We start from the raw sequence: 25,451 nt of genomic DNA on the forward strand, positions 1-25,451 counted from the left end.
CCCGCTCCCCCTTTGCTGCCTGATGGAAGTGGAAGGATGGAATTGAAGCCAAGTGCTGGACTGTAGTATACCTGAGGGGATGGCGGTCCTATCAATTGAGAAGTGAAACGGCTCATGAATAGCATTTTAACCTGCGGACAAAGTCTGCAGGTTAAAATGTAAACTTTCAATTGGCCGAGGTCAAACAGAGAATGGTGGCGAGATTCAATGAAATCCTTAATGAAAACCACTGGTATCTACAGGCAACCTAATTAAGTCAGGGCAGCGGTTTAATTGCGTTTTCAAAAGTCTTTTCATTTGATTAGTGTATTTTCGTCTTCTCGAAGCAGCATGGGGTTAGACTGTAAATGCTGTTCCGTTCTGTCATTTCTTATGTATGATTAATATTCAGTGCCGGTTCTCCTCTGCTTTTAATCATTCTGGTCATTATGAATGTTTGGCCTTGGCACACCCACACGTACCAAACCTCAACGGTCCAGTCAAGCCATTGTGGGATTTCCATTTGACTATTTAATAACCGCGATGGAGATTTGAAACACAATGATGAAGCTTTTCACTGTCATTTTTGTCAGCGCTGAAGTCCCCAGATTTGCTACCGATGTGTTTCGTTTGGAAGGATGGAGAGAGAGCATGTGGGAGGAAATGTGTTGTTCATAGCCTACATTATTCAATGTAAAATGTTAGGGTCAGTTCATTTCATAATGATAATGTAGAGTACGTCTACAGTGAAAATGTTACCACAGTAACAGTGAATATCTTTTGAGTAATTGGTGAGAGGAAAAAAGCGAGAGATGAGGAGAAAGGGAAGGACAGACGTTGTAAAAGTTACTTTAAGTGCCAAGAGAAAATGAAAAGGACCACTGGCAGTATTTAATGCGCAGAATTAGACACCTGCAGCCTGAAAAGAGAGTGAAAAAGAAGAGAGCAACTGAGAGAGAGCGAGAGAGAGCCTGAAAAGAGAGTGAAAAAGAAGAGGGCATCCAAGAGAGAGGGAAAGGGAGCCTGAAAAGAGAGTGAAAAAGAAGAGAGCAACTGAGAGTATGATTGAAAGGTAGAGAATGAAGGGATGAATAGTGTACTGCAGTAAGCCTGTCCCTCAGGAGCACATTAAGTGAACAGTTCTTTAGTGAGTAGGTGTGTAATGTCCCTTTGTAAAACCTGCCCTTGCTTCTATAGCAACACGCCTCTGTGGCTCCATGCACCAGTGTGTAAACTCAGCTCTGCATGTTTTCCGATGGCCACCATCCTCAAGTGTTCCCACACTCCTTCACTTAACAAAAATAACACTCCACTCGATTGTGCTCGAGCCACTGTTGCTGCAGTGTTGTCGATTCATTCGGAAATGAAAGTGCTTACGCAAGAGCTCATTTGTAAGCTAAGATTTTGGCTCAAACTCACTTGCACCTGTGCATTTACAGTTGCTACCGTTTGAAACCCCCCCCCCCCCCCAAAAGAGAAAACAGAAAAACTCTGCAGTATTATGATAAATGGTCTCCCTTCAGGCAGCAGTGGGCTGATTTAAAGGTCTGTTAAGTAATCTATGACCTCTATCGACCTCTATTGGCAACCAGCAGGAATTGCAACAACATTAATAGAACTCATCTCCTCCTGCACAGCCAACCCCCCCCCACCCCCACCCCTTCCCAACTGCTCCCACTCTGTTGATCCAAGGTGGTCTGTAACTGAAACAAACAATGAAGTCATATATTCACAAGTGAGATGAATAAGGTGGCTAATTAGACCAGAGATCCAACAGAAATTGCCTATAAAAAGGTAATACATCACCATGCAAAATACAAAACACTGCAATAATAATACTGCTGTGCCATTTGCTTTTTTGGCTTCAGCATGAAGGTTCCCAGCCTTTGAAGCTGAAATGTTAAAACAAATGTTAAAACATTGTTCCTTTAGGTGGAGCACCATCTTCCATCATTTAGAAATTGAAAAGGTTAAAAAAAACAGGAGCTCTTGTTTCAACAGTGGGTGTGTGAGGGTGAGCTGGATATGGGGTAGAAAGTGAGGTTTGAAAGCAGGAGATTAGCAATTATCAATTACCTAGGGAAATGATCACTCAGCATGTTTATACCTGGTGTTAACATCTGTCCTGGTTGGTCCTACCACAGGCGGACAGCTCTGAGTCAGTCAGTTAGTTCACTCCCTGCATTAACATGTATCTTGAGTGACCCACTTGTAAGTGCATCTCACTTTCCTGCTCTATATGCAAATAACACTTCGCTGGTACGGAAGTTACAAAGAAAGAAAAACACTTTCAAAAAACTTTCTCCTAACTGAATGCACAAAATTGAGCATTTTTTCAAGGACGTTTGTGGTCCTCAGTGGTTACTGTTTACTGTATAGTAACATTTGACATGTATAAATACTGTAAATAGTGAAGTCAATAGAAACATTGTGTTCAAACAGCTGCTATGTATTGGCAGCTACGATGTACCTTAGACACAGAAGCAGACAGGCTGTAGTAGTGACAAGCTGGCATTTTTTTTTACAAGGACAGAAACCCTTTAGAATTAGTTGTTCCCATTTCACAAAGTTTCTCCTCTCAAAATGACTCTCAAAATGGCATGTTTTTTTAAGGAAGTCAGGATATTGAAGTTCAATGGTTATATAAGCTGAAACAGACAGTGGGTTCACAGACATCTGTTTACCTTGGAATGTAGGAGATTTTTAAGGAATGTGATCATAATGCCGCTAAGATTACCTCTGAATGTGGGATAAGATCTCACTGCATCTTGGGTGCATTCACATCTGTACTTAAAGCTGTCTGATCCCCCAGGATGGAGGGTAATACCAGGTGTTACCAGGTGCAATAGATATTTTTGTTTTTATCAAAAACATTACAACTACCCTGTGCACATATTATGGTTACACTGTATTAATTATGGGTTAAAGAATGCAGTTATTGTCCCTTGTTGTGCTTCAGTTTCTCTCATGGAGAGTCATTTCACTATGAACATCAGCTCACTGTGTACATTAAAAAGAGCTCTGAGTAGTAGATATTTTTTTCTGTAGAGCTGTCCAATGAGTTTTCTGAGATTCACCCATGAGACAGCTTGCATGTTTAGCTGCTGCGTGTCTGGTCCCACCACCACATGGTCAGTACTATGCCTAGAATGTGGAAAATGACAACATTTTAGGAAGCGCATTGTCTGTTCACGGCAGATGGGCAGTTTGTACACACAAATTCTGTCCTCGCTCCTTCACACACACACACACACACGCACACACACACACACACACACGTTCATTGAGTTATTTTTGCTGCTGTGCATATTTGAAATTTCTGCGCTTCAAGCAAGGAGCGATGTAGCAGAGAGCTGGTTGAGTGGATGTGACTTTTTGCAGCAAAGCTACTGATAAAGCCTCTAAAATACTTCCTAAGCTTCACATTTACCCCCAAATATGTCATCTGGGATTAATTTATAAGCCTCGGTAGCTGAATAACTATTACGAGGCTCAATCTAACTCCTACTTTTAAATGCCCATATTGGTTCAAGAAGACAAACAAAGTTAGTCGATTCGGTAAACAACTGTGAAGGGACTCATAAGGACGTTGCCCAATTTGGGCTCTCGACACCTGTTTTTCTTCCCAAAGTGAAATAATTCTTACACTAAAACATGGTCTCTGAAAATTAAACAGATCCCTCATAAAAATAGGGTAAGTTTACTTTGAATCCCTGCTTCCAGGGAAAATAAACTGGTCTGCAGCATCTGCTACCAGCCTACTTGCCAGAATTGTATCACCAGGGTCCATATGGTCACTGCCACCCAGAGTCAGTCCCTTCATAACTTAGTTTTCTTAATTAAAAGAAATATGTTTGTTTCTCTCACTGTAATTGTACGTAAATTGGATAAACATTTATGACGAGAAAGACGATTAGACAGGACAAGCGTTAGGCAAAAAGGAAAAGCTGGTAATGAAGGAAAAGTGTAAAAAGCTGAGAGAGCACTTATTGAGTGAAGTATGTGTGAAAATTGAGTCTGAAAGCTTTGTCTGTGGCTGGCAGATGTGTTGAAAGGGAGATTGTTTGCAATACTAATAGACTAGTCAATTTTTTTGGAGAAGGTGGGAAAAAATCAACAACCATGTCACAGCCTGAACATGTAAAAAATTAGGATGTTATACTGCGATGGGGTCAATTTCTTTTTGCAGTAAGTACTGCTGCAATATGACTCAGATCAGATCACATGATGCATAGCAGCACACACACATACACATACACATACTATGTACACACATACACAACAGAAGAATACATGTCTGCCTCCCCTTCATGCCAGTTCTTTGGGCCACACAAAGAGGTCAGATTCATTTTCATTGCTTTCAGGGTTAAGTGCTTCTCTTTTCATCCACTTCTGCGGTAAGTCTGTGACAGCTCTGCCAGCTCAGGAAAGACTTCTCTATTTCCCCTACTCATCTGGACAGTTTTATCTTATTGTGTACATTAAGGCAGAAAGGGAAAAAGCGTGAGATACACTGACACACACACACACACACACACACACACACACACACACAATCAGACATCTTCCTCGCGACCGGTGACAGTAAGGCTCCAGATCAGGATTCTTCGTGTATAAAGATTTCTGCCTTTCATTATTATTAATTGCTCTTGGGGAATTTTAGTGCATGTTGGTTCCCTGTCAATTAAGCGCACAACAATGGAGACAAGCTCACCTCCATTGGCCTTCTACGGCAAGCACAACTGCTTTTTTTCATTCTTTTTTTTTTTTTTTTTTTCCCAGGAATCAATTCTCAATGGTAGACTTCAGTAAGCTCATTAGGCTCTCACTAGGCACCGACTCCATTACGGCTGCATAATTACCACAGTTCTGCCTTCATCCCCCTCTCTGAAAGAAACACCTTCATTCTGGGCCTGACAGTGATTATTCATATGATACATCACTTGGGAACAAAAAGCTGAAAACATTCTTTACAGTCCGACATACCACCATCTACATGCTGTGTGCTTGTTTACTTGGATTAGCCCTATACATATGTATAATATGTGTATTACAAAACTTAGACCCGTTTAAAAGCAGATGGTACATGTATGGTTCAATCTTGTGATTTTATGTCTCTCCTCTGTGTAGATTATGTCCTCGTTCATGTTTGCTGCACACGCCTGATGTGCCTGTCTAATGTTCATCAGGTTTTCTACCATGCATAAACTACAATAGATATTTATTTGATTTACATATGTTCCTTTGCTCTTGCATATGCAATTTTGCGTGGCTGTATGCTCAGATGAGAGTGTGCATTTGTTTTATTTCCACTGTGTGTGTGTGTGCTTTGTGCAAATTGTGCATGTGTGAATAAATGTGCAGATGGGATTCGGGTGGCTAGCGTGGGGAAGGCTGCAGTAGGAGTAGCAGCCATGCTTTGCTTGCCTTTCCTCTCACAGGCAGAGCAAAGGAAGTGTAACATGACATGAAGATAATTAAAAAAGCAGATCCGTACATATTAAAAACAGCAAAGCCCACGGTAGGAGGACTGGGCCAGGGATCATTAGGATTCTGTCCATAATGTAAACTTAACCAGGGCCTTAGCTAACCACCCTGAAGGCAGAACAAGCCTTTCAGAGAGCTGATATTTCATTACTCCAGTCTAGAGGGAGTGAGTGTGCCCCACCTCCCCAGCTCCCTGGCTTGATCTGTACCTGCCTCATGGAGAGCCGGAGACTCCCTGTGGGAGCAGAGCCCATACTGTGCAGCTCCTCATTGGACCCTGGGCTGGAAGATGACATTTTCAATCCAACCCACACATGTAAGGGTGATTCAGCAAGCACTCAACACTTGAGTCCTGTAGATGCTACCTCTCTAAACATGTAATATTAAATGTTACTGCCAAAATAAAAAATCGTATTCAAGCCAGCAACTGTGAATATCAGCACACCAAACTGCTACCAGGTAGATTTGATTACTTTTAGCTTTGATTATGCATGAGAGAGACAGATGTGAGTTGTGAAAAAGGTGTGATACCTGACATCGTAAGTAAAGGAGCAGGGAATGCACAGCATGTTGCCAACATTGAGATATCAACACATCTGTGCCTGTCTTGCACATGTGCTGCTGTGAGCTAAGCTAAGATCTCACATTTTAAATAAGTTACCTCCTACAGTAGACATCTACTCTTCCTGTTTGCATTTCCTGAAGTGGACTGTTTACACGGTAGCCCCTGGCCACCCTGACAGCACAGGATTAGGCCATGATAACAGCTGTAACAACAGAGTACATGATCTAATAGGAGCCCAGTTGTTCAGAGGTGAATACATTTCTTGAGGGGATGATTAAATGAGAACATTGCAGAGGAGGTGATAGATGAAAAGAGAGAGATAGAAATGTGCTGGGAAGGAGTGGGAAGGCATCAGATAGTGGTATTGAGGGAGAGAGAAAGGCAGGAAGAAGTGAAAATTAGCAGGTGGGAGTAGAAGAGCTGAAATAAAGAAAAAGAGTGAGCAAGACTGAAAGTAATAGACATATCACGGAGCAGGAGGGAGGGAGGAAAGGAGGCAAAGAATCTGATTGCTGGGCAGAGAAGGTACAAGAATATTAGCTGTTTCATTACACAGAGCAAGAGAGCCCAAATCTCTCCACACAGAAAGGTGTAAGTACCTACCATTAGACAGCTCCAGCTCCCAAAATACCCCCAGAACAGAGCTCTCCGTTTGGCCCTAATTTTCCCTCCCATTCACCGTGAAATGAAGGGTCACAGAACAGCGGTGAGCAGACCTGCCGGCCTGTGCATGTGTGTTTGTTCAGCTGTCACTTTAATGTCGGTCTATTTTTGGAAAAGATGTTCCTCTGTGCAAGTGATGTTCTAAGTATTGTGAACGAGATTCTCAAAGGATAAACATTTCTGACAGGCAACTGCGCCTGAGGTGTTCCATGCAGGTTTGTTACCAGAACAGAGTGTTTATAAAGTAATTAGTAGGTGGGTAATGTTTACCGGCCACTACAAGGCTCCTATCAGCTTAAGGCCACCAGCTGTAGTTCATCTTCCTAACTACATTGCAAGGCAGTGATATAATTACAGACAGTCCTATAGGTGTGCATATTGATAGTAGTTTCTGAAACAGACAAGTAATGGTGCATGAATATCACTTCTCTTAACTGCTCTTAAGTATCTACTATCTCGTTCATCAATACAGCTACAAGCATGCATCGGCAGGTACGAAAGGCAGTTAGCTAGCTAGCCAAGTACTGATGATTTATCAGCTTCACTCTAATTATGTCTCAGACTAAATAACCTCTTAAGAACTCTTCATACAAACAACTCAGGAGGAGCCTTGTCTGGTGCTAATTTTTTATATAAAGAGTCCAAACGTGTTTCATCTCTGACTTCTCTACAGGTAACTGGCAATGAAAAGAGACACAAGATGCATCAAGAATGTATCTGGGAGTTATTTTTTTGTACATTAGGTATCTGACGTCTGACATGGCATGTAACGATATACAGTACATCCCACACACTCTCCGTAAAGTAGAAATTCACAAGACATTTTGTGCAGCGGAAGCTTCAGAAAGTGTGGTTTTCACTGCGTGTGTGTGTTTCTATTTTACTGTATCTGTTAAAGAGAGACGGAGAGCCGCAGGTGACTTCATCAGTCAGAGAGACGGGTGAGTTCCGTCAGTGTGACGGCCTCGTCAGCGGCCCATATTAAACACATTAAACACTGGGCCAAGCTCCTCATTAATCAGCCCAGAGGGATGACAGCCTGCTCTGCTATCGGCACCATACATCCATGCATGCCCAGGGCTGTCTGGGCCCCAGGTAATATAGCTCTTCTGAAGATAACACCATGATAGATCGACTGCAGCCGCTCTGATTGGGACTCGCTGGTGTAATACCACCATGTCTGGCTTTATCAGAGAAGCCCATTGAGTAGTCATGGCAGATCAGCTTTTCAAGAACGTCATGATTCAACTGGTTTTTGACTGGAAGGGAGTGTCAGGATGTTCGTGTCAGCTGATTTAGTGTCACACCTATAGGGGGAGACAGGTATTTTAAAGGTACCTTCCAATCATAATTGTCATGTGTACCCCCTCTTTGGGAGAATAATGACATCCTGTATGCAACCTGTCACATTAATTTTAACAGTGTTATTTACCCTTCAAGAGAGCCTCTACCAGCTTGAGAGGTGTGATTGATTAATTCTCACAGTTCCCTGCAGTTCATCTGATGTGAGATATTTTTGATTTCATTTGGATATCCATGGTGTATGGATTTTTTTAAAAAGCTGTTACCTAAAAAACACCACAAATCATTTGTCTGTTTACTTGCAGAATATAGCAAAAAAGAAATGAATGTACATTTTTGAGCACTGCCTTTATCATGCTTCTCCAAAAGCAATCTTTTTTTTTTCACAAGTTAATTGATTTCTAATTACACCGCCTACCTGAAGGGTGGCTTTTAATCATCCTTGGTCAGTTATATGTGTCTTGTTCCTGACGCACGGACGCACGCACGCACGCACACACACACCAAGCAGATCAGCCACAAAAGCTGACACCTCATCCATAACCAACCGTTCTCCATTTTGTCCTACCACACCGACCTACTGTCTTTCTTTGGGAAAGGCACTGGAGGCTTATTGTGAGCAATGCGCAAATCCCGCCTATCATTGCTGTAGTTAGGGGTTTTCTTAAGGGAGAAGAGAATGTGCAACAGTGACGTGCAGTTAAGTCAGTTGCAATACAGAGCGTTGTCGATATCCAGAGGTGGATGAGGTTTACACCACTAGGTGTCTCTCTTCAGATAAGGTAGAGTTCGGGGCTTGGCGCTGACAGAGGGGGCTGAGGGGCTGAGAGAGGTCAGACCCAGAGAAGAGGGGTGGAGGAGAAGAAAGAGGCGAGGGCAACTCTACTAGGTCCTCTGCTTCCCTTTGTGCCCTTGTTTGTACACAGACAGGACTGTTTTTCTCTGCTGCCTGGAGAGCAATAAAGGCTTAGTGTGTTAGCTGTTGAGCTGTGCTTGCTTTTCTGAATAATTCTTGCTCACCTATTTGTCTCAACTCAGTTGTGATGTAAAATGCGAAACTGTTCTCTATAAATTCGGCACCGATAAAACCTTCCTTAAGTCCTGAAACCAGTGAATGAAATGTCTCTTTTTCATGTACTCATTTACCCAACAAGTACTTTGTATTCCTTATTTATCTTCCTTTTTCACCTCCCCAGGCCTTTCGTTCTGCCAAATGCACATTCTCTTTCCATTCCTTTCTGGTTTTGTTGAGATATGCTGCTCGGCATTTCCATTCCTTTGTCCTTCCCCCTCTTCAAGAGGAACTCACGCATTTCCTCTATGCTCTTTATTGTCTGCTCTGCTATTCCCTTGTATCAACTGCAATTCTGAGCTACAGAGGTTATATCGTTTTGTATTGGAGGGTCAGAAGAGCAGCGGTATGTTCGCCCACGGGCAGCTTATCTCAGCAATGCCAATAGACTAGATTTGAGCAAATCCCACTGAAACCACATAACATATTCAAGCCCGGTGAAATACTTGCAGTATGAAGAGGGAGTGAAAACTGGAGAACCAAAATATCCATATGCTTTGTATCACCTCATAGACAAACACCATTTTATCCCCTGACGTTTGTGTTTGCATGACAGTGTGTAGGCCCTTCAACTGTGATTCTCAAGAGTTAGTGTGAGGATGTGGCCGGGCAGTGAGCTTCATGGCAAAACAGCCTGCCTGTGCTGCTGCTGCAGCTGTGGAACAGACATGGAGCCAGTGTAATTACTTCCATTATCACCGGCACACAACACAAAGCGACAGAGATGAGGAAGGCGAGAATTGAGGGGACTCAAAATGGGACATATGAAATCTACCTTCAACTCTGGCAGATTGAGAGAGAATGAGGGCGTCAGAGAGAGAGGTGGGGATGGTGAGAGGAAAGAGGATGAAAAGGAAGATAGGAAGTGAAAAAAAGAAAAAACAACTATCATGGGTTTTCTGTTGCTGTGGTAGTGTTTATGCCGTTCTCTTTTTCATGTTTGCAAAGAGAGGAGAGCTGTGCAATCACTTTTTCTCCCCAGCTTATAATCAGCAGGCATGTCAGTAAACATTGTTAATGGGGGTGGACACTCTCTCCCTTCTCACCCAAGACCCCTGCAGTAGCTAATTGGGATAAATGCAACTCCATGCTTCATTTACCCTTACCCTCTCTATTCCTTTCTGTCTTTTCCCCTCACGTTTCCTTCCTCCTTCTTCCATGTACTTTAACCTCCTGCTTCCCCCCCTCTTTGTCTTATGTTGCTCTCTTTGCTTGTGCTTGTTAATGGCTTCCCGGCTCATTGATACCCCAGATGTTTTTTATAATCAAAACATGATAAACGGCAGAGTGGACACGGTGCCGTCTCTCCCACCGTGGGTGATTGAAATGAGCTGTTTGCTGTGTTTAATATGGGCATGAGAGGAAAACTGTTTTGGGTAATGAATCAGATATGAGATACTGTGAGCCACTGTTAATACAAATCACTTGTTCCAATTTTCTATGATTAGTGTAAGCTACCTCGCAACAAAGACACAACGTACTGAAAGTTCCTGCCTGTACAAACTTCATGTACCTCACAGTAAAGAAATAACTAGTTGATTTGATATTATTTATTATGATTTATTATTTTGTTGCTACCTTCCGCCCATGCTCCGCTTCTATACGATGGTGTAATGTATTCATGGCTCTTGCTGCACCATCATTGCTTTTGTGATGTAATCTCTTTTCCCGTGGCTTGGACCCCACCTGTGGGAGAAGGAGAGAGAGCTGTAAGTGCTTGTGTGATGTAAAATGCCTAATTTGGGGGGTGATTGATGGTTTAATATTGCAGCCTGCAACCTTGCTGCCCCCACCTACCCAATGAAGCTGCAGGCAGGCGCAAAAAACGTAGCAGTGTGTGTGTATAATGTCACTTTCTATTCTCACATTCAAACCCAGCTGGTGGAATTAAACCAATTCTGAGTTTGTTTGTTTGGTGTTTGTGTGCGTGCGTGTGTGTGTGTGTATTGTGGCCGTGCTGGAGCATTTCTTCTATCGCAGCACAGCTAAAATCCACTTAGATATATTGACTGTGGTCGAGAGTCAGTGGTCAGTTATTGCAGCCATTTCTATTTTCCTCATTTTAACCAATCTTCCCTCATCTCTCCTGTCTCCTCCATTTTCCCTGAGATACAGGGCCAGTTCTCAGTGCCACTCATTACCATTCCTTTAATGTCATGAATACCCTCAACCCCTCTTCCTTTGTTGTCTTCGTCTGTCGCTCCCTATCACTTGTCTGTATGCTTCTCTCTGTGTGTGTTCTCTGTGTTATATTAGGATCCTTCAGATTTTCATTCTGATTAGTGATGCATCCATACAACACACTGCATCAATGTCGGACCTATATTTCTGTTGGTGAACAGATTAGATCATCTTCTCCGGAACAGTGAGGACATTTGTTGTTTGTGCATACCGTGGTCATTTGGTGTGGGACTTTGACTTTACCACAGTCGATATTGTTTCCTTTTAACCAGAACCAAGTCCCTGCAAATCCATCTTGCCACACCAAAAGCTGTGTGTTTGTGCTGTGGTTGAACCAATCAGGGTCCTGTGAAGAACTACTGGCAGTTATGACATGGTCGAGGTGTGACGACCAGCGAGAGAAGCAACTATTTGATTGAAAATGGCAACTCAGAAAGAGGTTAGTGCAGATGCTATTTCATCTGTTATATCGTAAATGGAGAGTTTATTTAATAAAAAACAATAATGCATCTCAGTGAATGTTTTCACCCGTATCTTGACTGGCTTCGGTGAGAATATGATAGACCAACTGGCTCTGCTGGTGGTAGTGCTGTCCTACTATTGATCTGATTGGTTAGTTGGTTATCTAATTAAAGAAAACTGCATATCGAGTGTGCAACACATTTTTTCACTTTCTTATCCAATCACATCATTTTTTTTTTCATGTTATCCTAGACATAGAAGAAGGGTTGCTCAGTGAGATTTACAGATTTTAATTTCAGCAAGTACCGTGTATTGCTGTGTATATCCCCAAATTTAGCCACTGGATTCAGCTTTAAGAGGCAAAAAATGGATTCAGTGCATTCTTAAGGGTGAAGACCTACTACAAGATGTTGACTGCTAAATATTTTGTGTATGATGAGAATTAATTGGTTCTTTAGGCACTGTGAAACGGCAGACAGCACAGGATCGGCCCCCATTGTGAGAACAAATGAGGGTTAAAATGAGGGTTGTTTTTAAAAAAAAATAATAAAAAAATGAACTACAGTACCAGATGTAGAAAACCATCCATGGAGAAGATCATTAAGTTTCTGAGATTCCTGTTTTCCCTGACCTTTGCCATGAAAAACAAAAAACAAGTGCTGCTCGGCACAAAGTCATGCAAATTCCTGGAGAGAGTGGTGGGTTGCTTATTTACTCAATGCTCGCTAACAAGCAAAGTTTGCCAAAGCTTCTGAGTGTTGACACGCCCACATTGAGAAGCAATCGGTGGCAAAGGTGGTGGTGCTAAATCGGGTGTTTACAGTAAAGCAAACCATGTAAGATTAATGTAATTGCCTTTTGATTTCAGCTTTTGTTGGCCCAGACGTTCAGTTTTCTGTGACTGGAAGGTCATTAGTCCTGCATTTCCACTGACTGACCCGCTCTCTCCCATGAATCCCAGATTCATGTGAAGATGGAAACTACCTGCGGAGCAAATAGAAAAATGACGATCAGCAGCAATTTTAAAAGTTAGACAAAGTGCTTTTAGAGCTGAATGTGTTCATCACCACGTCTATGTTGTTGTTGTCATCTGTATTCTATACGATTCTCAGTGGGGAAATGAATCACGGTACTATGCCTCTGAGTCATCTAGCCATGCAGAAACTATGGTGTCATTATGTTGATATTTTGTCTACTATTAGCCATAAGGAACAACTGCTCACAGTGATATGCATAATGCCAGCCAGTGTGGACAAGTACTAAGAAATGCGCTGAGAATACTTTTTCTGAATTTGAAATGCAGACACACAAACCCACTGTATGTGCATGTGTTTGGACGCCGTCTCAAATGGTTGTTGTGCTAATATGTTTTTAATGTCTTTGGGATGCAGTCGACATCTCTAATTTGTTTTTGTCTAAACTGTGTGCTTATGTGGATGGGGGACATCAAAGCAGTAAAAATAGCATTTCTCATTAACCAGCCTTTCCCTCTCATTTATTTTCCTCATGCTCACTTGCCAGTTTGTCCACATGAGTGTTTTTTTAGGCACAGCTTGTGAAGTTGTGAGGAGGAGTTGCTGGAGAAAAGATAATGGGACAATTCTTGGTGTCCGTTTACTGCTTTCTTGTATTCTGTCCTCAACAGGCTTTCATCGGGAGCTCATCATGTTTCAATTATCAAATGTAAAAAGCTTGTGTCAAATCAAATTACACAATGTGAATGAAACAGCCAGTTTAATTGTTAAAACTGACAGTTCCTGGCTTTCTATGAATACTTTCCGAGACCAAACAGAAGTAACAGGTAACAGCAGATAAACAAGGCTGGATTTTCAGGGACAGGCAGTAACTTTTTAACAAATTCATTTACACTGTTAACTTCCATCGTTTTTTAAACTCTGAAACTATTAATCTTACTTCAAGGAAGTATTAACTGACTTTGAAACAGTCCGGGTTTAACACTGATTCCTCTTGTGACGTACATAAGTAAACAAGCAGTGAGAAGGATTGTTCATTTGGCCAACATGGGTTTAACATTGGGGGGGGGGGGGGGTGGTAGTAGATGGAAATGCTTTGCCAAATAATTTCCTATGCTACAGCGGGCCTGGCGAGGGCTCCTCTCTTGCCTCACTCATTTCACACTACTTCCATTAATTATATTTAATGGCCCGGTTGTGCATGCAGTCCTGCTCCGCAGGCGCATACAGCAGGTTTGTCCAAGGCGATTTTGAAGCAGATGCTTTGCTGGGAGACTACCTTTTCCGATTCGTGGCTCCTAACTATAATTGGGAGACCCCTTATAGACTACTGTAGCTTCATGTTGTCTTGTACCTGTAACTAACAGGCTGGACCACCTCTGCTGTGAATGATACAGGAAGACCCCACAGTAACCTGTTTATTACTTCTCTTTGGCAGCTAACACAATACACAGTTGAAGTTTGACTATTATGCAACATCCTGAGCTGATCCAGAAACTTTTAAAGGCTGACTAAAGCACCTTAACAGCATGCACTTTTCAGTGGCTGCGGCAACATGCTGGTACTTTTGGCAACACTCACTTCCCACATCAACAGACTGATAGACTACCTCACACACAGGTTACCCACATTATTTATAGTTTGTCACAATGCCTGTCTTCAGGTTGGATTCTGACTTATTAAGGTTAGATGGTTCATAAACTCCAATTGTTTTTATGCTGAGGAGCTGCTCTGTAGTCCGGTGGCATGGCATTAATACAGATTAAAAAGTTCCTTGAGTAAAATGCAAATTACATTTTTACGCATTTTAGTAAAATAAGAAAAACAATAAGCTAATGACCAACATTTTCTTTACTTTAACCCCAACTATGCACTTTGGCTTCAGTTACATACATCTAAAAGGTGACAATGCATCAGTAGAGTCAGTTGCAGTGAATTGGGATATATTTCACATCAGACAGAAATATCTTCAAGTTAATTTCAGTTAGTTAGCTCACTGTAGCATAGAATGACACATTGTATAATAGCAAATTATGAAGCACCCTCTCTGTCTGAAACTTGTCTCCAGCTCTTAACTGACATTTAGTTGAAATCCTTGATTTTACATTGTTTTTATAAGTAAAGCATCAGGGTTTAGCTCATCCCACATGCAGTGGCACATTATTGCATCAGTTTCAATGGAACTGCAGCCTCTGCAGCCTTATACAACATATTTTAGCTACACTCTAGATCCTCTGTCTTGTGAATGAGGCTTACAAATAGATACCTGTATTCAGCCTTGTGGAAGCATCAGAATGTGGGTGTTTGTGTCTCTGTGAGCTGAAAGCACAAGATATTTCATGCACATACATGGCTGAAGAAACAAAGACCAAATTATTCTGCTGTTATCCTTGAAGTCATTTTTCCATCTTTCACTGATGTCAAGCAGAATAGATCGGCTTCACATATTTCTCCACATATCTGTCTCTCAATTCAAAACAAAGCGGCCATTAAAATAAGTATGAATTTATAAGCAAGAGTGACTGAATATGAGCGCATCATATCCATCCTGCCCACAATTTTGTGGGCAAACCTCTGCTACATGACACTGTATTGTTAAAGCTGTAATTGTAATAAGTTAATAAATATCAAATATTTTTGTTAAAAACTCTGTGATGTAGGGAGAGATCAGCTGTTGATTAGAAGTAATTCACCTCCACAAGCTATAAAAGTCTTATTTTTCAGTTTATTATGACACCTCTTCTTTTTATTCTGTTGAAATACCCATCTTCTCAATTTAATGATTTGGCTGTAGATTGTTCTGAAGAACATCACATTTCCTCTGCACTGACCTTTAGTTTTATGTGGCCAGATTATGTGGAGTTTAGCAGGGCGTGTTGTCGCAGCACCCTGTGCCCTCCGCTCGGCAGAGGTAGGATTGTTTCAGTTTAATTGGTTTTGGTTTGAACTGCTCAACTGAAACATGTTTTCAAAATGTATTCGGAAAATCTGGTACTAATTATGTGCCATTGTGTGAAGTTGCTCCATCAAGTACATTCTTGATTAAAAGCTTTTAAAAAAAATATGGTACAAGAATTCAGCTTTAATGGATTATTGTTACAGTTAAGAATAGTAAGTTTATCAGTTGCATACTGTTTCAGTGAAATTGTGTTGAATATAGACTATATGGCAATTTTCTGTGTTTTTACGATAATGTGAAGCTGGTGGTTGACCACGGTTTGAAAAGCTATTTATTATTCTGCTTGTGAGTTGTGATCAGTATGGTCAAATGTTGTTGCTGGAAAATATTCATTTCTGAAAGAACTGAATTTCTGATTTGGATTGGATTTGGTTTCCATAGTAATGGCCACAGACTTGTCCATCCATTCAGCGGTGCCAGTGGACATGCATTTTTATGAGTATTCACCCAGTCTGTATAGTTGTGCGTCCTCTCCCCTTGACAGAACTACTCAAGCAAAACTTTTGCTCATTTTAATCATACAGCAAACCAAGTGACAGGTTACAATCACTTCTGATGTGCCTCTGAAACACCAGTGTGAGCCATGGAGTATAACACTGATGTTGAAACACAACAAGATAATGCTAATCATTCACAGCCATAACAGAATACATTATTCTTTAGCCACTTCACGTTGCTGTGGAAACTGTTTAAGAGTCAGTAGGCCTGCCAAGGCTGTGCAGATAAACATGTCAGTGTGTGTGTGTGTGTGTGTGTGTGTGTGTGTGTTTGTTTGTGTCTGTGTGTGTGTTTTGTGTGGCTTGGCATACTATGTGTTTTATCAATTGAAACATTGCACAACTCGGCAGCAGTGCATGTTTGACGGGTTAATTTGAAAATCAGATGAGCAGATTCAAGGAGATTCATGGTGGGCGGGAAAGAAATGAAAAAGTGATGGCAGAGGGAAAGAAATGGACACATGATGGGCGTGAAAGATGCACTCAAAGTGTCGAGGGACAGAGAGAGAAAGAAGATGTGAGATTGGAGTCTGGATCAGAAGAAAGAGTGAGAAAATGACAAAGAGAGCTTAAGATATAGACAGATAGTTGTGATATGTATGTGCTGTATATATAGATCGTTATGGGGGCGTGTATTAAAGCCTCTCTGCGAGGTGCGATGAATTGGCTCTATTAATGAAAGTGTGAACCACTGTGTGGTCATGGACCCAGGATGCACACACACACACACACACACACACACACACTGTGCTCCCTCTCCAGGCTCATATCATTACCCATCATTACACCCCCCATTTGGCATCAGCCGGCCAGATCGATCATGGCCGATAACTCTGTCTCACTCCAGGCCGGCCTATCTATCTCTATCTCACCCCCTCTCATATCTTACTCTCTCTGTATCTCTCTTTTTCACACCATATCTCCTCTCTCCCTGTCTCAACCCCCTCACACAACTCTTTCCTGCCTACAAACTGTATCAGTTTCAAAATTACTTAAATCGTACGCCTACCCTATCCTCCTTTGCTTTTTAGCTCTGCTCTCGCAAAATTATCTCTCTATCTCCCGCCGACTAAATCTCGCTATCTAACACTCACTAATCTCCTGCTGACACCTCTCTAGGTTCCACAACATATTTCCCTAACTCATATCTCGAGCTTTTGCCACTGTGACAGGCATATCAATCACCTCGTATTTCCATTTGTCGCTGACCTGCTTTCAGCTCCACTATAAAACGCCTCGTCTTCGTCTACTGTACCCTCCCACAGCCTTTCATCTTTCTCTCGGTCTCTGTCACCCTTCTTGCTCTCTCTCAGGCAGCCCAGTCACACCAGCTGTGTCTTTGCACATGACTCACCATCACTTCCTCTCGTCTTTGCTATGCTTTCCTGTCGTCTTGCCCTCCTCCTCCACCTCCTCCTCTTCCACCAGCACCAGCACCACCTCCTTGTGCCCCCCCTCCCTTTCTAACTCTGCACGCCCTTGTTTTTCTTGTCTGCTGAGAGAAAGTGGTACCTACACCAAAACTTGAAGGCTCAAGGCTGGGCTGAATAGTCACTTAGAAGAGTTGTGAGTTTTCTGTGTGCAAGTGCATACTGCTTGTGTTTAAAAGTGCAAGAAAGAATCTGACAGGCGGTAGAAGAGATGTGAAGAAATTCAAAAAAGAAAACTGATTAATTTAAACAGACCTCATCTTGGGATTTTATAACATGGCCTGGAAAAGGAGGCAAGCAGTCAGCTACTTTTCTTCTCCCTCTCCATCACTGTCCCTCTCTTTACTTGTGTCTCTTGATCTAATGATGCTCTTGCTTGTGTATGTTTCACATTGATTCTAATTCAATTTGGATGGAACGGGTCTTTCAGACAATTGTCTGCAGCGAGGGCCCCAGATGGATTTTCAGCTTCTACTGCAGGCATAAGAGATTAATGGGAGGAAGGCCACACTGGACAGAACAGAGCAACAATCAATTTCTCAATAATTCCATATTTACACATTTACATGTAAAGAGAGCAATAAAGAAGGGTGAAAAAGGAGGAGAATAAAGCACATTGTGTTGGAGAGACTGGAGCAATTCCCTCTCTTGGGAGAAAAAAAACAGTATTACAGGAAGAAATGAATGCAACATTTGCACAAGAAGGCAAATCTCTGCTGTTTTATTTTAATGACATGCTTTTCTGTGTAAGGAAGTCGGCCCTGTTGCATGAAACATGGGCAGAGATTTCTGAGGAATTTATATCCAATGATGCTTTGCTTTAACCCAGTAATAACTTGAGACCAACTGCCAGAATAAAATGCAGTTCTGCTAACCATGGAGACAATACAATTGTACGTCTCATACATTTCATATTGTCATTTGTACAATCGATGCTTATAAGTTACACGAATATGACCTGGTTTTCATGTCAGGAAGAAGAAGTGATGCTAGTGGCAAAGCAGCAGCTCGGTGAGATGGCTACCAAGCAAATTTGTCGAGTCAAAACCACTGAACATTATAGTGTTAGTGGCAACAAAGATGGGTAAAACTTTGTATATAGCAACATTTTTTTTATCCAACATAAACCTTGGTTGGAAAAATACATATTTATTCTTTAAACACTTTACAAGCCAGCCAGTCCACAGTCAAAGCCATGGATATGGTTTCATTTGAATTATATCATGCAGTGACACACAGCCTTTGTACTGTAGATTCGCTTTGACACAGTCTGTTGTCATACTCACTGTTGTGACACCGTTGCCACAGAGAACCAAGTGCACGTTTGTGCTTTTTGTATGAGTGTGCACAAGCGTATTGCCATGCATTTGTGTGCGCCCTGAGGCGTATCACTATATTGCACTCGTCTCATGTCAAAACACTGGTGACTTGCTAGACGTGAGCTGTGTGGTGATGTCGTATAAAGCAGCCTAAAGCGGCACAGCCCATGGTGCAGCTTCTCCAGCCACATGATATCCCTGGCTGCCCGTAGTGGCTGTTGTTTCCTGGCTTTCTAGCTCTTTGAGCATCTGGCTGAGGTGGTCTCTGGAGGCCGTGCTATAAGCCCCAGACTCGCTCCCTGCTGGCCGTCTCACTGACAGGAGATCAGGCTACATCAGTATGTGTGAGAGGTACAGCAGGATCTGAGGGATGGATCCTATTTCAGCTGATCCAGCACACTGAGAGGCGTTTGCCAGAGACTCACAAAAAACTTACTTTGTGCACCTCTTCCCGTGTGTGTGTGTGTGTGTGTGTGTGTGTGTGTGTTTTATGTGTGTTGATACATGTGTGTGTGCCGAGTTGCGTGTGATGTGAGTGGGTTTTAGAAAAAGACAGCAGTGAAAAGACAGTTGAGACAGAGTGTGTGCGTGCGTGTGTGTGTGTGTGTGTGAGAGAGAGAGAGAGAGGGGGAGAGAGAGATACTGTTGAGAGAGCGATGGAAAATATGTTTGCCCTGTTCACACCGATCTGTTTGTGTGGGAGTGCATTAACATCTATGTGGGCTGGAAGGGAGGCTGAATATGCAAAACAGTTGGAACAAAGGCTAATAACTCTGGAGCTGCTGTGAAAAAAGATGGTACATTTCCTTGACTTTTGTGGAAGCCAAACAGGTTTTTGTAACGTTCGGAGGAGGTACACAGGTTTCTGCTATTCTTTGTGTAGTTTGGAGAGCTTATCTGAACCATGAGGAGAGATTTTTAAGTCTGAATGGCAAACTGACATGGATGGATTTTGAAACTACTTGGCCTTCACATTTTTTGCATTCCCATTCTTTTATCAGAATTAATTTGTTATCCTTTAAAACTAGTAAAAGTGCTGCCAGATAATACCGCATTGTTCTTCAAGCCAACAACCTGATAAAGCAGTAGTGTATATGGAACTGTCTGTGGAGAGAAGCTCAGGGGATGAGGACAATGGAATGAAGATGGTAATGATGATAGTAGCTGGAAAGAATTTGAGAGTATGATTCACAAATTTAAGGGTAAAAATTACTAAACTGAGTGACTGGAAAAGGATATTGAGTGCACAAATTTGCGATGTGAGGAGTTGACTGTTATGTGCTTATTTCAGGAAATAATTGATGAAAAATTTCCCCTCAGAACCTTCCTAGAAGACAACGCATCCAACTCACTGAATTGTTTTCTCTGTCACTTTTGAAATACTTTTGTTATAACTGAAATATTTTCTCCGTCATTCAGTTGAGGAATCTGAAAGGCACTGATGCCATTTTTGTATGAGTGTGAGCTAAAAATGTCAGGGTTATGTTGCATTTTGTAAGAGTGTGTGAACAGAGATCTGTGCTTGTGTTTGCTAGAATACACACAGCAGGGTGTAATAATGTGTGCGTGCGTGTGCGTGTGTGCGCTTTCTTTTATTTCAGTAGTGGAAGGTTGCTGGCAGTAAAGGGATTTGAAAAGTGCGATTTTGAACTTCTTCATGTTAGAAGTCAGTTTGATCAATGTCTGCTGCAGCTCTCACTTGCTTCAGGGCGCAGTGAACCACTGATAAATGAATTCCTCTGTGTGAGTCCATGGAGTGATGTGTAGGTGTACAGTGAGAAAAAGAGAACAAAAGCAAATCTCAGAGCCTTAAAAAGTGTGTGTCTGCATGCATGCGTTTACACATACCATAATATCTATTTCATGTTTTTTTGTTTTGGTATGGAAACGTGTGGGTGTTGTGTCTTGCTAAGCTTCTGCATCCATCTGTGTGTAGTGTTCACTGATTGAATCACATAGTCAAAGCCTCTAATTAGTATCAGCTTACTCGTAGGCTCATAGCGGCTAACAAAGACACCAATGAGTCTCTGGACTTTATCAGCCAGCTCAGCCACAGAGTCAGACTGGCAGTCAGGCCTCAGTGCCCAGCCTGGCCCTGGAGCCCAGCGGCCTGCAGAGGAACCCATGTGCAGAAAACCTTTTAGAGCTCCAGCAATCCGATTAAGGCAACCCTTTTTTTTTCTGCAGCACTGTTGATGCTGAGATAAGTGTTCTAGTGGGCTCCTCAGATCAACTCTAAAAGCACTATTTCATTAAACCAAGAACTCAAATTTCTGAGTGGATAATTTTGGGTTTCTTCATACATTTTGAGGAGGTGAGATGGGTTAGTGAAGCTTGCATATGTGCTCTTACACAGACATACAGCAGCCATCAAGATGTAGAATAGAGATGCTGGATAAAAGGCGGAGAAGCTGCTGCTGACAGAATGAGCAGTGGCTGATGAATAGGCACAAGAAAGATGTTTTTACACATTTGATTTGCCAAAAAAGATAGCAAGTATGAGTCTGTGTATTCTCGCTCTATTTGTGTCCATGATTGTGTGGTTTTTCAAAGACAGGTACAACTTGAAAAGCCTCCATATTTATCTCTGAGTGTTCTGGCAGAGCGTCAGTGGGATGATGGATGATGTCTTCATCGGTGGCCAATTCTCTGAAGTTGTGGTTTGAGCGCTGGACTGAAAAACAAGATTACATTTAATGGACATTCACTCCCATCCAGAATTAACTGCAGGCTAAACACATACAGCTGTGCATAGCATGGCGTCCAACAAACCAATTCAGCGTCCAGTGTTTAGAGAAATGGCTGAGAAACACGCAGCTAAATGAAATTACTTACAATCTTTTTACAATAAAGTCTTTAGTGTGTATTGCATTTATGGACTGATGAGGAACATATCCAAGACTGTCAGCTGAATGGAATAAAACATGTTTTATCAACATTTGGCCATTTTTCAAAAGGTTTTATGAATTTTCTTTGAAGATGTGCAGGTATGTGGGACCTTTAGTGTATCAGATAGAAACTGTTCTTTACAGAGAAAATTATATATCCAGTAGAAATTAAGATGCTATTGCTGTGTTGTGACCTTGTTTTGAACTGAAATGGGAAAAATATGCTTTTATATTAACTTGCTCTTTAAAGAGGACATTTTACTGTAATGTTGAGACATCAGGGTGAAAAATATTTAATAATTTATAAGTAGAATTTATAATGAAACTGTTAAATGTCGCAGAAAGTGTTTCTTCTTATTATTCAGAGTTACTGGTGCCTTACCTTTGTCTCTTAGCAGAACGAAATATCAGATGGGACATGTTACAGGAGCAGAGCACAAAAACAGTCACTTTCCAACGCACTTGTAAAAGATGTCTAAGGTATTGGCTGGCAGTGTGATTATGATAAAAATCCAATGCTCTACATGAATCTCCTTACTGCCACTAGAGACTACTTACAACACAAACAAAAAATGTAACAACAGTACAAACACAAACATATACTAATACTACATCAAACATGCAGTGACTTAAAGGAAAAAATCAAGTTTATGTGCAATCACAAATCCTAACTGTGAACCAGAAAGAATCTGACTATCATGTACACTGTGATGCATAAGTGAAATTCTGTACATTGTAAATATAAAGGAGCTCTCTGAGTAATAATTGTCTAAATATGAGTAGTCAGAACTCATAATTCCTTCAAACATTATACGCAGTGTTGAAGATGAGCATATAATGATAGCACACAGAGACTGAATTAAAACTGCATAGAAATGAAATCACATAGTTCAAAACACATCATTACGGAATTATAGCACAATAATGTTAATAAAACAAAGACAATCTAACATCACTTTGTGTTGTTCCTTAAGCATCATAATTCATGTTGTTAAGGGACGATTAATGCTACTGATCTAGTTTTTAATAAAGTCAAAGCTTTGCAAGTCTTTGGGTAAAAATGACCAATAAAATATATACAAGGGAGAAGTGATGGGTTAGGTGTAACTGGTTATGTCACAAAAAGACTCGACAATGAAATGAACAAGCAGTAAATTATTTTGATAATTGCTGGGCTCGGCAGGTAACTACTTAATCAGCATGCTCCTAATTTTACTTTTTTGTACTCTCTAAACAACCTTGATATACTTACGTATTCTAGTCATGTTTTCAAGTTGTTTTTCCTCCTTCATTTTCCACGGCAGTGTAAACAATTGCTACATGCTTCTGCTTTGAAATGAAAGAGTGTGAGAATGTGTATTGACTTAAAAATAAGGTTTCAGGCAAGTTAAGACACTAAATAGGTATGCAGAGACAGTTGCAGCTCCCGATCTCCATCAGAGGGTGACCTTTAGCATGGCCTGTTCCTGTATAGTTTTCCTCAGGGTGCAAGGATGTGGGCAGAGCTCGGCTATATACAGTAGGAGTGCTCAGTGGGATCAATAGCTTGCTCTAAAGCTGTTCCCAGACACACCTGCTGTACCCGGGGTGGCCTTTGTGACACAGAGATAAAGAGAAAATGCTCCCCTGGCTGTTAGTGTCTGCCCATTGCCTCCTGTCCCTGCTCTCTCTCCTCCTCCTCCTCCTCCTCCCCCTTCATTGCCTGCATGGAAGAAGATGGATAAATCAAACTCACATGACAGAGGGAAAAGTATTGCTAATATTTTCATGATCCACAACAATATTGTCGTGACTTAACCTTTTCTCAAAGGCGAGGGAAAAAAATCCCCCCATCCATCCATGCTGGGCTGTGCTGAGACAGCTGAAAGGGCTGGAGGGCGGGGTCCATGTATATTTACTAACTCTCCGCTCCATTAATCAAAAGACACAGCATGTTGGCTCCACCTGTCTGTCAGTGTCCTCTCACATTCCCTGGTCACTTTCTCTCCCCCTTTCCTACATCGTACCCTTCACTTGATATGTGCATGTTTAAGGAGAGTGCCCCCCCCTCTTTGTCTTCTTATCTCTCCCTGCTCTTTTGTTGCTGACTCCAATCTTCCCTCTTTCTCTGTCTTTTCCTTCTTTTTTATCTTGTCCAACTTTTGTATGCAATTTCCCAGTGCTCCTGGAGCAGTAGTAGTGTGTAGTATGTGTGCTGTCCAAGCGGGTTAGAGAGGGTAATTTAAGCCTCTGAGGGTGCCGAGGGGCTTGGATCTAGTTTTGGAAGGTGTGCTGACAGTCAGCAATCCGGCACTGATCACACCAAAGTCACACAGATCAGTAAGATGTGTAAAAACCTGGTGTGAAGAAGGTGAAGTGTAAATGAGTTAAGGAGAGAGTGCAGAGAAAGAAGTGACTGTAGTTTTATCCACATAGACAGAGTCGACAGAGATGTCACTTTCCACCGAGGGCCATGTTAGTCCATTTGCACCTGACACAATGGAAAGTTGTTTTTTTTTTATGTATGAATCCACACCTGTACAAGACGAAGGCCATATTCTTTGAGCTATGTGTGTGTGGGTGCTGTGTGAACTTCTTAAATAAAAATTATTCTGATGAAGGTCACATGGTTCAAGTGTGTTGTAAAGAAAGAGTAGTTTGCAAAAGATAAGAGCTGAGTTTTGACAGAACATTCGACACATCAAACAACGCACAAATACACCCAGAAAGAAAGAGAGTTGGAGTTGAAGTTAGAGTTTGAGTGGAGTAGACAAGCGTCTGGTATAGAAGCAGTTTTAATATGTTAGCCTGTCTCCCTGCTGGCCTCCCCTCCCCCTTTCAGGGACGGCACTAATGCCATTAAGTGTGGGACAGATCTGTTCCATGTCTGCAGGCCTGCCAGTCTACTGGTCTGCCCCGAGACCACTCTCCATCTAATCCTATCCTCTCTCCCTCTATCCTCCGCCTCCCCTCCACGCCAGAGACAGGAAGAGGCGGCTGGGAGAAAAATCTAATAAATAAATGAGAGGATGCAAGAGGAAAAAAATATATAAATTAAGTTCTCCGTTCTCGTAAATCATGTTGCCAACTTCCAGTAGACAGGAGGGCGGAGCTTAGGGGAGAGAGCGAGGAAGGCCATAGGAGGAGGAGGAGGGAGGGAGAGGCTGAGAGTAAGAGAGAGAGAGATGGAGGGAGGGAGAGATCGTGAGAGGGAGAGAAAGAGGGAGAGAGTGCGGGAAGCGTTTCTGTTCCACCCTCAACCTAGGCTCGGCTCTGGAGACTTGGCGGCGAGGTGTTTTTAATTGATTTTTGATTAGATAGACATGAGGAGGGGGGGTTGTCCATTAGCATGAAGGGAATGAACCTCTGAGAGGAAGTGAGTGAGAGAGGAAGGTAGAGTGAAGGAGAGAGAGAGAGAGAGAAACTGAAATACGGGATTGTATTGTATGGCAAGTAAATAAATGCATATGCATATTTGATATGCACCGATGGGATAGAACATTTCCCTTTTATTCAAACTGCTTTGCAGCTTAATTAACTTAATTATTTGCTTTAATTATACCTTATTACCCCTGGGCTTAAGGTTTTCACTGATAAAAGAGTATTTTCAAACTCAGGTTGGGTGCACAGACTAGAGTTTAGGCCAGGATAGTCCTGATAACTCAAAAAATTCAGATTTTTTGTTTGCTGAGTC

At 41.8% G+C, this 25,451-nt stretch overlaps 1 protein-coding gene across 6 annotated transcripts in view; it reads left to right on the plus strand.

Moving 5' to 3' along the window:
• Positions 1–25,451, plus strand: part of adgrl1a (adhesion G protein-coupled receptor L1a) — a 153,768-nt gene that overhangs the window by 14,954 nt on the left and 113,363 nt on the right. Inside the window, exon 4 of one of the 6 annotated variants that reach the window (XM_037088523.1) lies at positions 11,592–11,688. The exons of the other annotated variants lie outside the window; for them this stretch is intronic. The gene's annotated coding sequence lies outside the window, so the exon portion shown is untranslated. The remainder of the gene's footprint in view (positions 1–11,591; positions 11,689–25,451) is intronic. 6 annotated transcript variants of the gene reach the window in all.

The sequence above is a fragment of the Acanthopagrus latus genome, chromosome 23 (assembly GCF_904848185.1).
Source record: "Acanthopagrus latus isolate v.2019 chromosome 23, fAcaLat1.1, whole genome shotgun sequence".
Taxonomy (NCBI): domain Eukaryota; kingdom Metazoa; phylum Chordata; class Actinopteri; order Spariformes; family Sparidae; genus Acanthopagrus; species Acanthopagrus latus.